Source organism: Pinus tabuliformis, chromosome 3_2 (genome assembly GCF_031772625.1).
Source record: "Pinus tabuliformis cultivar Carrire ecotype Pingquan chromosome 3_2, CPIR1, whole genome shotgun sequence".
NCBI classification, from domain to species: domain Eukaryota; kingdom Viridiplantae; phylum Streptophyta; class Pinopsida; order Pinales; family Pinaceae; genus Pinus; species Pinus tabuliformis.
The window spans coordinates 1,070,569,817-1,070,582,781 of record NC_142302.1 but is presented as its reverse complement, the minus strand read 5'-3'; the positions used below and the strand labels follow the sequence as shown (position 1 = coordinate 1,070,582,781).

The 12,965-nt window shown below is 34.8% G+C and overlaps 1 pseudogene; it reads left to right on the top strand.

Moving 5' to 3' along the window:
* Positions 1-12,965, top strand: part of LOC149184387 (uncharacterized) — a 29,740-nt pseudogene extending 16,775 nt beyond the window's left edge.

Sequence of the window (12,965 nt, the reverse complement as noted above, 5' to 3'; positions counted from 1 at the left end):
ACCATGGGACAAAACCATCAATAACCAATACAAGGGATCAAACCGGGGCTAAGTTAGATCCTATACCACGGGCCAAAACCATAGAATCAAGAATGGCGGGCTAAATACCACGGGCCAAACATAAGAAACCCCACGTGGGCGCGCTTCTCTGCCTTGAAGTGAGTGAACTGGGGGACCGCACCTTCTGAACGGATAACCTGCGGGTATGACCGCACTTCCTTAACGCAGAACCTGCGGGTCCGCACCTTTTGAACCATTCACCTGCGAACCTCTTAATTTCCATCATTTTGAGAGCCTGAACAGAGCATTGCCACTTGAGTGAGTTGCCATCAAGTACAACACCTGTAACACCTATAACATAGAGCCATACCAGAATCATAATGCCAACAAAATCTAACTAAAAATAAATAATAAGTGGGAAAGCAAAGTAATAGTTGAACCATGCTGCAGTTGGAAATAAGATTGTGTGGCAATCTTCATTAAAATAATATGCACTTGAAAGAGACCCCAATATAAATACGCAATAGGAACATAGATCTCCCATTTTAATTACTTTTTAGTTGTTAACATCCCCACTTATTGAAAACAAATGAGAAAGATGTTGCACTATATGTTATAACTAAACTAACTACTGTATGCAACATTTATTCATTTATTTATTATCTTGCTCTACTTGAGAAAAATAAATCCCTCTCCTCAAGTATAGGAGTATTTCCAATGTAACCATGTGCGTAACAAGTATAAAAATGCATTCATACTCAAGTTTAGAATATAATCTTCAATGCATACCTGAGTATGAAGAACCAATTGTTTTAATGATGATGTCAAGAAGTAACGAAGAATGAAGGAGTGGTACGACCTTACATTTGCTTGAAACCAACTTTCAACAAAATCAAAATTCTCTTTGTTTACCTTGTAATTGGCTCATTTAACATATACTCCTTTACCGTGCCATGCAAATCTTCTAGCATTAGATGATTATCCTCTTGTGTGCTTAGAGGATTTGTAGATAGGCATGTCGAAAATTCTTCAATCTCAGGTTCTAATGGTTTCTCTCCATTGGATGTGGTCCATGATTCTTTAGTTTCTTTGACAATATTGCAAGGGTGGAGATCTTCCTATGATTCATGGATTTGTTGTTCTTCTATCACTTCTACAGAGGCAGATAAGTTCTTGACTGCTGCTAATATTTGTTCTTCCTAAGAAGCAGATATCCCAACTGCTGCTAGAATTTGAGAGTTCTTCCAAACTCTTGATCATCCTTGAATATTACTTTGCTGGTCGTTAATCCCTGTCATGCACATCGATTAGTGGATGTAATTCTTATTAAAAATACTAAAGAAATAAGAAGGAAACACACTTGAAACAAAGGCAAACAAACCAATCATGTAATCGAAGTGCCACCATTCTACTAAGAGCCTGTTGTCACCAAGTTATCTGTTCACACAAGTTAGGATTCTCTTATTTCCATGGATCAATCTAAAGGAAAACACACTTGCAAATAAAAATAAAGAAAAATGAGGCTTTAGATCCTACCTTTAATTCTATGCATATGAAAAAGAAACTAGAAAATCAATTAGAGACAACCAGACTTTGGAGCGACCCCAAACCAAAGTGGATGCATGGCTCTTCACTCATGTCTTACCTTCTTCTCCGCCCTCTAGTTTCCCTGCAACTAAGATCACACAGAAAACTTGTGAAAGCAACTATTCTCTAATCCCTTTAGCATCTCCCCGATAACGACACTAAAATTGTTGGTGGAATTATATGTATTGTAATTCCAACATTTAATTATCGAAACTAGGATCATAAGACTCAGAGATGCAAGCATAGGAAATGCAGGATTAGAGCCTATTCTATCCTATTGTAACAATTAACAATAGAAATAATTAAGCACTAAGGATTATAACGTGTCACTGGATTGTGGGACTCTAATTCTTATCAGGTTTTGAACCACACAATGTTCATGTGGTTTTATATATTTAGCTGATTAGGTCTTGATATTTTAGTGGTTTTAATCCTTTAGTGATGAAAACCCATTAAAAAAGCTGTAGAAAAGTAAATGCCGACAACTATAAGCAAAAGCGTACGAGGCAAGTAAATAAAACAAGGCAATAAACTACAAGTAATGCATTAAAAAACTGTCAAAAATAAATGCTAAGCATGCTTAGAGATATATTGTAGGTTCTTATTTGTTGTAGGAATTTTTTTCCAAGTAGCTGCAAAGTTCTAATCAATTAAAGAATCCTTAACTGCAAATTACATATTTTTTAATGCCTTATTCTAGTACAGAATCTAGTACTGAATTAAGTACAGAAAATGTTGGAATTTGAAATTCTGAATAAGTACCGAATTAATTACGAAATTCTGTAAATTGAAATTCTGAATAAGTACGAAATTCTGTAAATTAAAATTCTGAATAAGTACCGAATTAAGTATGGAATTTTGTAAATTAAAATTCTGGGTATGAAAACGTGTTAAGAAACCAATTCAAGTTTGTTTAATTCTTAAGCTTGAGAATTTTTTTTTGAAGTTAATCACAACATGTTGAAATCACTATACTAACAGATCTCAAATGTAAGTCTAATCTAATTCGAGATTGATTAATGAAATATTGAACAAAATCTAAAAAAAATTCAATACATTTGTGTGGAAAGAAACTGAATCTAACTAATATTCTACTCTACGAATGAAATATGGGACACTACCTGAGTCGAGGGGCCCTTCCCGACCTGGAAACGTTCCTAGAGACTAAATCAGATTGTAAATATGCTCAGAATCTCAATGGTTGAATCTTCATTACAACAAAAAGAACTTCAACTCCGTTCACAAATAAAACTTCAACTTTGGTTACAAAAACCAACTTAAAAATGTTATCCCAAAATTCCTCATTGTGTCCTCTCTCATCTCTAATCTCACGCTATGCAGATTTGTTCTTATATCATCATAAGGCAGAGGAAGCAATGGTCAAAAGACAACATCAACTCCCAAAAAGCTCTCGCTCCATATTATGATTAAAATAACAAATATTATTTAAAATAATTTTGTTATGATTCAAGATCATGTTAAATCATTCGTTGGAGGTGGACAATGCCACTTGGCATGAGTTTAACTTATTTCCAAGTTTGGATGTAACTGAAATTCTAGACATGGTTTCCTGTAATTGTTGATGCATAGGTACATAATCAGGTACCGAACTAAGTATTGAATTGAGTATTGAATTTCTGGAAAATGCAAAACTGATACTGAATTAAGTACCAAATTTTTATAGGTGGGATTTTTGTTTGAATGATGCCTTGAGCTTCACATGTGAGCTAGGTGTGAACATGAATCCATCCATAAATATATAGTTGTAACCCATGTCATATCGAGAAGTGCCAATGTGTGAACCTTTACTTAGTACCGAAAATGATATAACTATCGAATTGTCAAATTCCAGTACTAGAACTTGTTGTTTGGGCACATAAACATATAAGTAAACCGTCATTGGAAAACCACGTTAAAAACTCATTTAAAAATTAAAAAAACAAGAAATAGTTAATAACTAACCACAAGGTAAAATGAATGCATTTAGGGAAAATTGGTAATATGATAGTTACAAAATATGCTATAAAAGTATGAATATGGCTTGTAAATGAAATATGCTATAAAATAAGATAACATATCTAGGGCTCAAAACCTTGTCTTTCATAGATCCCATCTTCATCTCGTAGAACTCCTTGGCCTTACATGTCATAGTACCTCTCTGGCAAGTATTTCTTCTGGAAGAGTCTTTTAAATTTATGCTTACTCAACTCCTCTATCCTAATGTCTCTGACATGCTTCACATCTTCCCACTAGATGTTTGCTTTCCCTTTGACGCTGAAAAGAACTATCCTTGCCTTCATATTCTCTGCATAGTCATGCAGCTAAAAGAAATTCTTCATTCTAAGAAACCATGCCTCTACATCTTCCAGTTTATTTAACTCTCCATCGAATGTGGGTGGCTTGGCTTTCTTGAACTCATTCGACAAATATCCCCTCACTCCTTCTGTAAGGATGATATCGATGATGATTGTGATACTTGTCTAAACCAAAACTAGAATAAAACCTGTAACCACTATCTCTCTTATAAGGAGTATCCAAGAACCTACCATCTCTGACTATGTCATCTTTGTTCGAACTGTGCCCTCCATGAGACTTGTTACCATTTGCCACATTAGTCTTGTCCTCCTATCCATAACTGATCTATGGCTATCCCTGTCTCTGCAAATCTGACAAACTCTAAAGGATATCTACATTGACTTTTGTTTGTTTTTCCTGTGCCCTGGAAAGCCTTCCCTATGACTAAATGATCCTGTCATTATCTGCTTTGCAACTTTTTATCTCTACCTTTAAAATTCTTAGGGTGTTTGCTATTTTCGGAGAGTACTCATCTTTGTGCTTCTCTGATCTATAAGGAGAGTCTCGTGAACTGTAATCCACCATTTTGCTAGTCATCGCTGATCCTCTTCTTCCTGCAAAACATATAATGTCGGATAAACCAAATATAAACATAATTAACAAACCTCATTGAAGTTCAAGGGAGGCTATCTCGTCTGAAAAATCAATCTAGATTAACATGATACACACATATACATAATCATATCAATATATAGACATCACACATGATAACACTAACTACATACAATGAGCTCATGCATGAAAACCATAAACATGACAATGCATGCATAACGACCACATAGACATTGGCATACATGCTTGACAAATAAATTCTGCCCATCCATTCCAAGTGTTGAACCTGGTATCTCTGATACCAATCTGTAACCAACCCCTCCCAAATTTACCCAATTTCACTAGTTTTCCAGGGTAAACATGAGACAAAGAGTTATAATGACATGAGCCGACCTCCAAGCTTCAGTTATGGAAGTGGGCAGAAAATTGTAACTTACTGACCACAACTAGCATCCTACATGGCCTATAGGACACTCAATAGCCAAATATCCACCCCAAGTGACCAAACCCTGAGCTAAAATGCTCTTTCAGTGACCTAACACCCCAACTGCATGCATAAGCCTGCATAAGTGTGCTTGTGACCCTCCAACCGCATGCACAAGAGTGTCCGACACTAGTACAAAATTAGAGGTTAGTGACTACATGACTAAAAAATTTAGTCACAACAATTATTTCAAGTGAATTACTATTAAATTTGAGCAATTTTATGTGACCCAACTAAAAACGACTAACTTAACTCACTAATTTAGTCTAGGGATAAAATATATGACTAGATAATAGGTGACCCAACTAAAAGTGACTAACTTAAATGACTAATTTACTCTAGGACTAAAACATATGACTAGATAATAAGTGCCAAAATTAAAATGATTAATGTAAACAACTATTGTAGTCCAAGAATAAAAATATGACCAACTAACAAGTACAACAAGTATATGAATTAGTCATTTATGCTAGTAATTCTTCATCGTGTCACTTTGGAAATGGAAAATTTCAATTTTGATACTAAATTGTTACATTTCACTAAATATTAGCATTGTAGTCTCTAAATCAATTTGCAATGTTCAAATTTAGAGACAGAGGGGTCTCTTTCCATTTACAATGTTAAAATTTAGAGACCCCTTAAAGGGGTCTCTAAATTCGTCTACACTGTAAAATTTAGGTAGATGGATTCAGTGACCCCCTTAAAGGGGTCTATGAATCTATCTATAACGCTAAAATTATAACAATTTTATACAATATAGAGTGTAAGTTTACAATATATAATAGTTTTACACTCCCTTTGGAAGGACAGACAAGAAATAGAGTTTGAAACTGACATAGAAGGGTTTTAGGGGTTAATAGGAATCTGTTCCTCACATCTTAGGAAGACGACACACTATTTGTAATGGGTTTTTTTGTGGTGTTGTTACATACCACGGTTGATTATTGCACTAGATTCATAAATAATGATTTTATTAATTTGAAATTAATGTATGTTGATTTAAACATGGTCAATTGATATAAATCTAGAAGTTTACTTTAAAGCCATATTATTCTACAAATAATTCTGCAGATAAATGCATTACAAAAATGCTCACAAATTATAATAATGCATTCACATTCTTAGAATGTGCACACACTATTATTAGAAAACCATACATACCAACAATCTTGCGGCCCTTTAATTATGTAGAATAACATGCCTTGGCTCTCATATCCAAGTTGAAATCTGAATATCCCTTAGAGAGTATCTATGTGGTTTTTTGGGGGTTACTTCGTGTTCCTTGAACTCTAGAAGATTTATTTAGGGCATAAGGCCCTCTTTTCCCCTGCCCTCGAGATAGTACATTCCCTAAGACCCATTCTTATCATGTTAACCATATCAATGGTGACAAAGATCCCCCATAAAGGCCAAATATCCCCTAAAGATGTCATGTGTAGTAATTAAAATACTTTTTCAAGAAGTTTGATCACAGGAAGTTTCAAATATGAACCAAGCACCTTATGATCCTTCATTGACCATGGTTAAGGTCCCAACTGCCATACATGGTGCAAAAAAACTCCTAATGATATTAAGGCCAAACTTAGAGGCCCCAAGACCCAAATATGGCACAAAAAACCTTCAAATAACAGTCATAGCACACCTAATGGCTACATATATCTTAGATAGGATATGTGTGGTGGTTTGAGGCCTTATTCACATCCCTTGAACTAGAGAAGTTTTGTTTAGGGACTAAGGATCTTGCTTTCCTTCCCTATCCATCGTAGAGGCCATAAAACCCATGCTTATTATGCAAACATACTAATTGTTCCCATATTCGAATTCTAATATCTTGTTCAGGGACATTAAATATGAGAAAGACTTGTTTTAGGCATAAGGCCCTTTTTCATTGCTTGGCCAAGATATAAGCCCTAACTCCCATATATGATGTGGAAAACCTCATAATGGAACCCTTATCCTAGATGGAGGCCTAAAATCCCTCAAAGAGGATTTATATTGTTCTTTATGGTCTTTTTCATGCAGTGTAAGCCAAAGAAGTTTCATTTTGGGCTTGAGGCCATTTTTTTCATCCCTTTTCCATGGTACAAGCCTAAGACCCATTCTTACTATGTAAAACATACTAATGACACTAAATATCCCCCATAGAGGCCTAAGATCCCCTATAGAGGTCATGTGTGGTTCTTTGAGAACTACTTCACAAAGCTTAATCATCAAAGATTCAAATAAGGCATAAGCCCCTTATGTTCCTATTTTGACCAAGCCTACACTTGTAAGCATCATATGTGATTTGAAAGCCTCCTAATTTCATTAAATTCCAATGATGAGGCTCCAAGACCCAATCATGGTGTGAAAAACCTTTGAATGGTAGACACATCCCTTCTAGAGGCCAAAGAATATCCCTTTGAGAATATACTTTATGTGGTGGTTTGAAGCCTTTTTAATGGCCACTGATTATTTAAGACTTAAGTGATTTTTTTTTAATTTCCTTCCTTGGCCCTAGTAAAGGCCATGATACCCATTATTATTATGTAAAACATACTAGATGCCCATATTACCATCTAGAGGTATTGTTCATGGCAATTGAGCATGAGAAAGATTAATCTAGGGACCGATGCCCTTGTTTTCCTCTCCTAACCATAACATAGACACTAACTTCAATATGTGGTGAGAAATACATCCTATGGTTCCCATATCCCAACTTAATACCAAAGATTCATTAAGAAGATCTATGTGGTTTTCAAGTCTAGCTCATTTCCCTTAACACTAAAAAGCTTCTTTTAAGGCCTAATTCCCTTGTTTACCTCCCCTACCCATTATACATTCATTGACTCCTATACATGGTGTGAAAAGATTCCTAATGGAATCAATATCCCATATATTCCTAAGATTATTTAGAGATGATCTATGTAGTTTTTCAATGCCAAATTCATGGCCCTTGAGCATGAGAAGCTTCATTTGAGAAGTAAAGGCATTTTTATCCTTCCCTCATACTAATTCTTATCATGCAAAGAATAATAATGGTGCCCATATTCCTAGTCTAAAGCCCTTTTCATGTCCATTGGTAAAGGCCTTGAGAGTTATTCCTAGTGTGAAAATGTGGTAATGTGCAAATATTAGTAAAGATAAAAGCCCCAATAGAAATTCCTCCATTGGTCATAACCTCTCATAATGCTAAATCTGGACAATTGGCCTCATTGTGATAGGTGGAATCTTAGTTCAAAAAAAAAATTGTCAAACCTTAGGAGGGGGCATGTTATCATACCTTTCTATGTCTATGTTGAAACAAAAAGAAACCCTCACATGATTTTATTTTTTCTCAATACATGAGAAATGGTGACAACATAAACAACTATAGCTTCAAAAATGTTATACTCTTCAGCACACATAAATATCACTTCATAAGACCACTTTAATTTTTTTATTTTAGATAATATATATATTAGTTTTATAAACATTTTTACCCCATACTATTATTAATGTAATTGTCTAAATCTTTTTACTTTATTGTTATTATTAAAAATATATTCATGCTATAAGTGTTTCCTCTTTGGGTGAGGAAACAATGTTAACCCCATCCAACAAAAGACATTCATTTTTGTCATCCTCGATGCAATTAAAATTTTAGACGTGTGCCAGTTCACTCCTATTCTGATAGGAGGCATTCATTTTCACCATTCTCGAAGGCTATACACAACCCCACCCTGGTTCCTTAAACATAGTGCCTTGTCCACCAGTCATTGGAAGTCAAATGATAGTGGGGTTTGGGTTTTCTTAAATGTTTTTCACTATGCGAATTGGGTTATTGCTTTAATTCTATTTTCTTTATAAATGTAGTTTTTTTTTTTGTTTTTTTTGAAGTAAACTTCGGGAAATAGTCAATGAGTGTATGGTAGGGGAGGGTAGAGCATGTTAGAAGAAGAAGGTCAATTCTGTTGTGCATTCTTCTTTTTCTGGTCACGGGATTAATGGCAACCACCTTGTCAACTCCAGACAAAATCTATACCACATTGGCTTTGAAACGGGTGTGGTGTAGAAGTGGTGCCAGGGATGCATTGAGGTCGAACCCTGAAACCAATTTTCCAAGATGGAGGGGTTGTAGAAGGCCTACAAAAGAAGTGCATTCCAAAAAAAAACAAATTATTTTTTGGTATTTAACTATAATAAATTAGCGAGGTTAGTGACCACCATTTTTAGGGACCAGTCAAACTCAACACCATTGGAAACAGAGCAAAGGATCCGAGAGGTTGCCACCCTATTTTTGCTAACAAGATTTATGGTTATTTTCAATGCCTTCAGCTTGAGGGTATGAAGGTCTGAATAGACCTATGGAGGAGCGCCCTGTTGTTGTCCTTTTCCATCAACCACTACTGCTACTGATAGTGCTTCTAGTCAACCAAATGATTTTTCCGTTCCCACTGCCACCACATAACTCAAGGAAGGAGAAGGGGACGGAGATGGGGGGGAAAGCATTGGTTGTTGATTATCTGAAAACACATTCCAATGACAAGAAATCTCTCAAGATTATGTTGCATACCAGGATGATGAAGCACGATGTACAAGGTGATTTGGAAACCCTTGACAAAATGATGTTAGTGGAACCATATGATATAGAGTGGAAATTTCTGAAGGCACAAGCACATTATTATCTTGGAGATATGAAGGAAGCTCACAATACTTACGAATGCATTTTGATTTTTTCTCCCTTCTCCCTCGGGGCTCTGTAGGTACAATGTATTTTTATCACTTCACACCGCCTAACATTTTTTTAATGAATGTTGAATATGAAACATGGTCAAACTCCACCAAGAACTCAATTTGCAGGTTGTATGCATGTTGGGATTTGAACCTAGGTGCCTTGGTAGAAGATTAATGGCCTCACATTTTTGTCTTCCATTTCTCATCTAGGTTCCTCGGTAGAAGATTAATGGTTTCAAATTTCTCTGTCTTCCCTTTCTTGTTCAAAAGAGAAACACGGGGATATATTTTTAGAAATTTTTAACAACATCACTGCTATATTTGAACTTGCTAGAAGGGGAACATCATTAACCAGTTTTCACTCTTCTATTGGATGTTTCACTTGTGATTTTCTACTGGATACTCCATAAGTACTAGATCTAAGGGGTTTCCCATCATTTGACTATAAAAATTTATCTCAAGCATTTGAACTTTCTAGAAGGGGCACATCATTAACCAACTTGTGCTTTTCTACTAGATGTTGCACTTGTGCAACTTCTAGTTAGGATGTAGAAAATCAATTTAGCCCCGAAGAATTTTTTTTCTTCCCTATTCAATACTACCTGCTTAACTACCTAAATTGTCACTTCCCTCATCAGTCTCTTGTTATGACTGTATGAAATAATTTGGTAGTTTTTGTGCAATGTCTAGTTGATTCTAACCTTGTTTATGGAATTAGCTCCATTAGGAAATTTTCAAATTACTCTTTTCTTTTCCCATCTTTATTTTCATGTTTCTTGTCTATCCCTATAAGTTTATTATTCTATGGTATTTTTCCTAAACTGTTATCTTATGAGAAAAAATGGTGTTTTGATGTTGCTTTAGTCAGTAAACCTTGGATTTTTGTCTCCAATATATTTCCTCTCTAGTGAAGACTTGATCTATGCTAGAAAAAAAACATCTTTCTCCTCTTGAAAGGTCCTGTGTAGTTTCTTACCTCATTATACTTTCCTAAATGCTGACCAATTTTGCTTCCATATTTTTGTTCTCCTAAGGACGTTGCAAAAGGTGTGGTTTTACAAAACCTTTAACTTTTCCTTTTAATCTTATGTACAACTTTATACACTTTTGTTGCCCTTTTTTGTTCTTCTTTCCTCAACTAGGTGGCAAGTTGCAACATTAGACATGAAGTCAAGGCATGTTGTTTTTTCAATTAACTCGTTATTCTAAATTGCATGGATCATACATGAAGCATTGGTATTGCATGGATCATGCAAGAAGTGATGGTATCTTGTGAAAAACATATTGTTGATGTGGATTACAAGGTGAAAAGTAGATCTTGTTACAATTCAATTTGTTTGTAAATTTGCAATAGTCATTAAATGCATGTTATTAATCTTAATGTGTATGCTTTCTGGTAAGGTTTGACACCATATGACAAGAAGAAATATGTCTGGAAGATGCTTTACATTTATATGCTTGGCTATGATGTAGACTTTGGTCATATGGGTAATGTTTCACTTATATCTGCTCCTAAATATCTAGAGAAACAGGTATTGCTATCCCTTTTTCTTAATGATTTTTTTGTCCTCTGTGGCCTCCTATAAGTTGGTTTTAGTCAACTTATCTTATCTTATTTTATATACTGATATCGTTGTGTTTTGGGTTTTTTTCTTTATGCTTTTCACTGCTTGCACTTAAATCCATATTATTGGAAATGAAAAGTGCAGACAGAATGCAAATGCCAAATGCAAATTTTCCAGGCTTGAAAATAATAGATTTTTGTGGATAGGAAATACAAATATGGAAGCTATAAAGTTGCTAGAAATATTTCATAATTTGAGACCGAACATAGAATTATGCTTTCATTAAAGGTCAAGACCTCAAAAGCAGAGAAGAAAGAATTGGTGGTTTGACTGTGGTTTCCTTGTGTAAAGGAAGTTATAGCCTTAATGTGAAAGGCTTTGGCAAATCAATAGACCAAAAAATGTCCACAAATGGTGCAAAATGCCTTTTTGCATATTGGACATATGCAAAATGCATACTGCATCTGCATTGTAATATCTGGTGACAAAGGTCTATGCATGTCTAGTCACTTAGAATGAATACTATGACATTGAAAAGAATCTAATGCTCATATCATAAATGTCCACAAAGTTAAGAAACAAGTGATCTGTCATCTTGGCATTTATGTCAAATTTAATTTAAACTTCAGAGTATCTTGCTTACTTTATAGTTCAGTATAACAGGGCATACCAAAGTAATCTGTGAGATTAATGGCAATTTCTTGTTGAGTGTCCAGCTTGATAATTCTTGGGGCATGCTTACATTGACATATAATATCAATGAATGGTATTTCCAATTCCACTGCCTATTAATTGTTTGATGTAAATAATTTCTTTCTATAAATTTGTTGGGAATCAAGATTAATTCATGGCACACCATTCATGTACCTTATACCTAAAAGCTATTCACTTCAAGCTATTGTAAAAAATATTAATAATTTCTTTCTCCCTTAGTCATTTCAACATTACAAAGGATAACGTGGCATACCCACAGTAATGAGCTTGTTTGTCTTCTCGGTGACAATGATATTTTGTAGGCTATGTCTTCAAATGCAACTAAAGATAGCAGTACAACTATTGAACTTCTATAATTTCATATATTGCCAATATGTTCATTTATATATGATTAACTAACATCCACGTACTTTGCAAGTTATTCATGACTTTAATGGATATGCATTTTTACAGGTTGGATACATTGTGACTTCATGCTTATTAAATGAGAATCATGACTTCTTACGATTGGTTATCAATATTGTTCGCAATGATATCATTGGGCGGAATGAGATGTTTCAGTGTTTGGCACTTACAATGGTAAGATATTGTCTTGGAAGCCCTATTTTTAAATAAATTAAGTTGCTAGGCAGGAAAATATTTGACCTCTATTCATTTGTATTTGGAGTAAGCTACAAAATCAATGTTTGACCATTATCTTAAAAATTTATAACAAGGATAGATAGTTGAGCCGTCTAAAGGTCGAGTTTGATTGAGGATAATAACCTTGGTTTGGGTATTGATTTCAAAGAGGGTTCTTTACCCTAAAAAAGGATTTATTAACATCTTTCTTAAACCAATTTGGTTTATTAGATGTGTTAAGCCCCTTTGAGAGAGGGAAACCAACTCTATTCATTCAAATTTCTTCTAGATTTTTTGTATTACTCTATTTGTGTAAGGAAGCTTTGGTGGAGGGTAGTCAGAAAGGTGAAGCAAAGCTGCAAAGGCACTATAATAGAGTTGGAACAAGATAA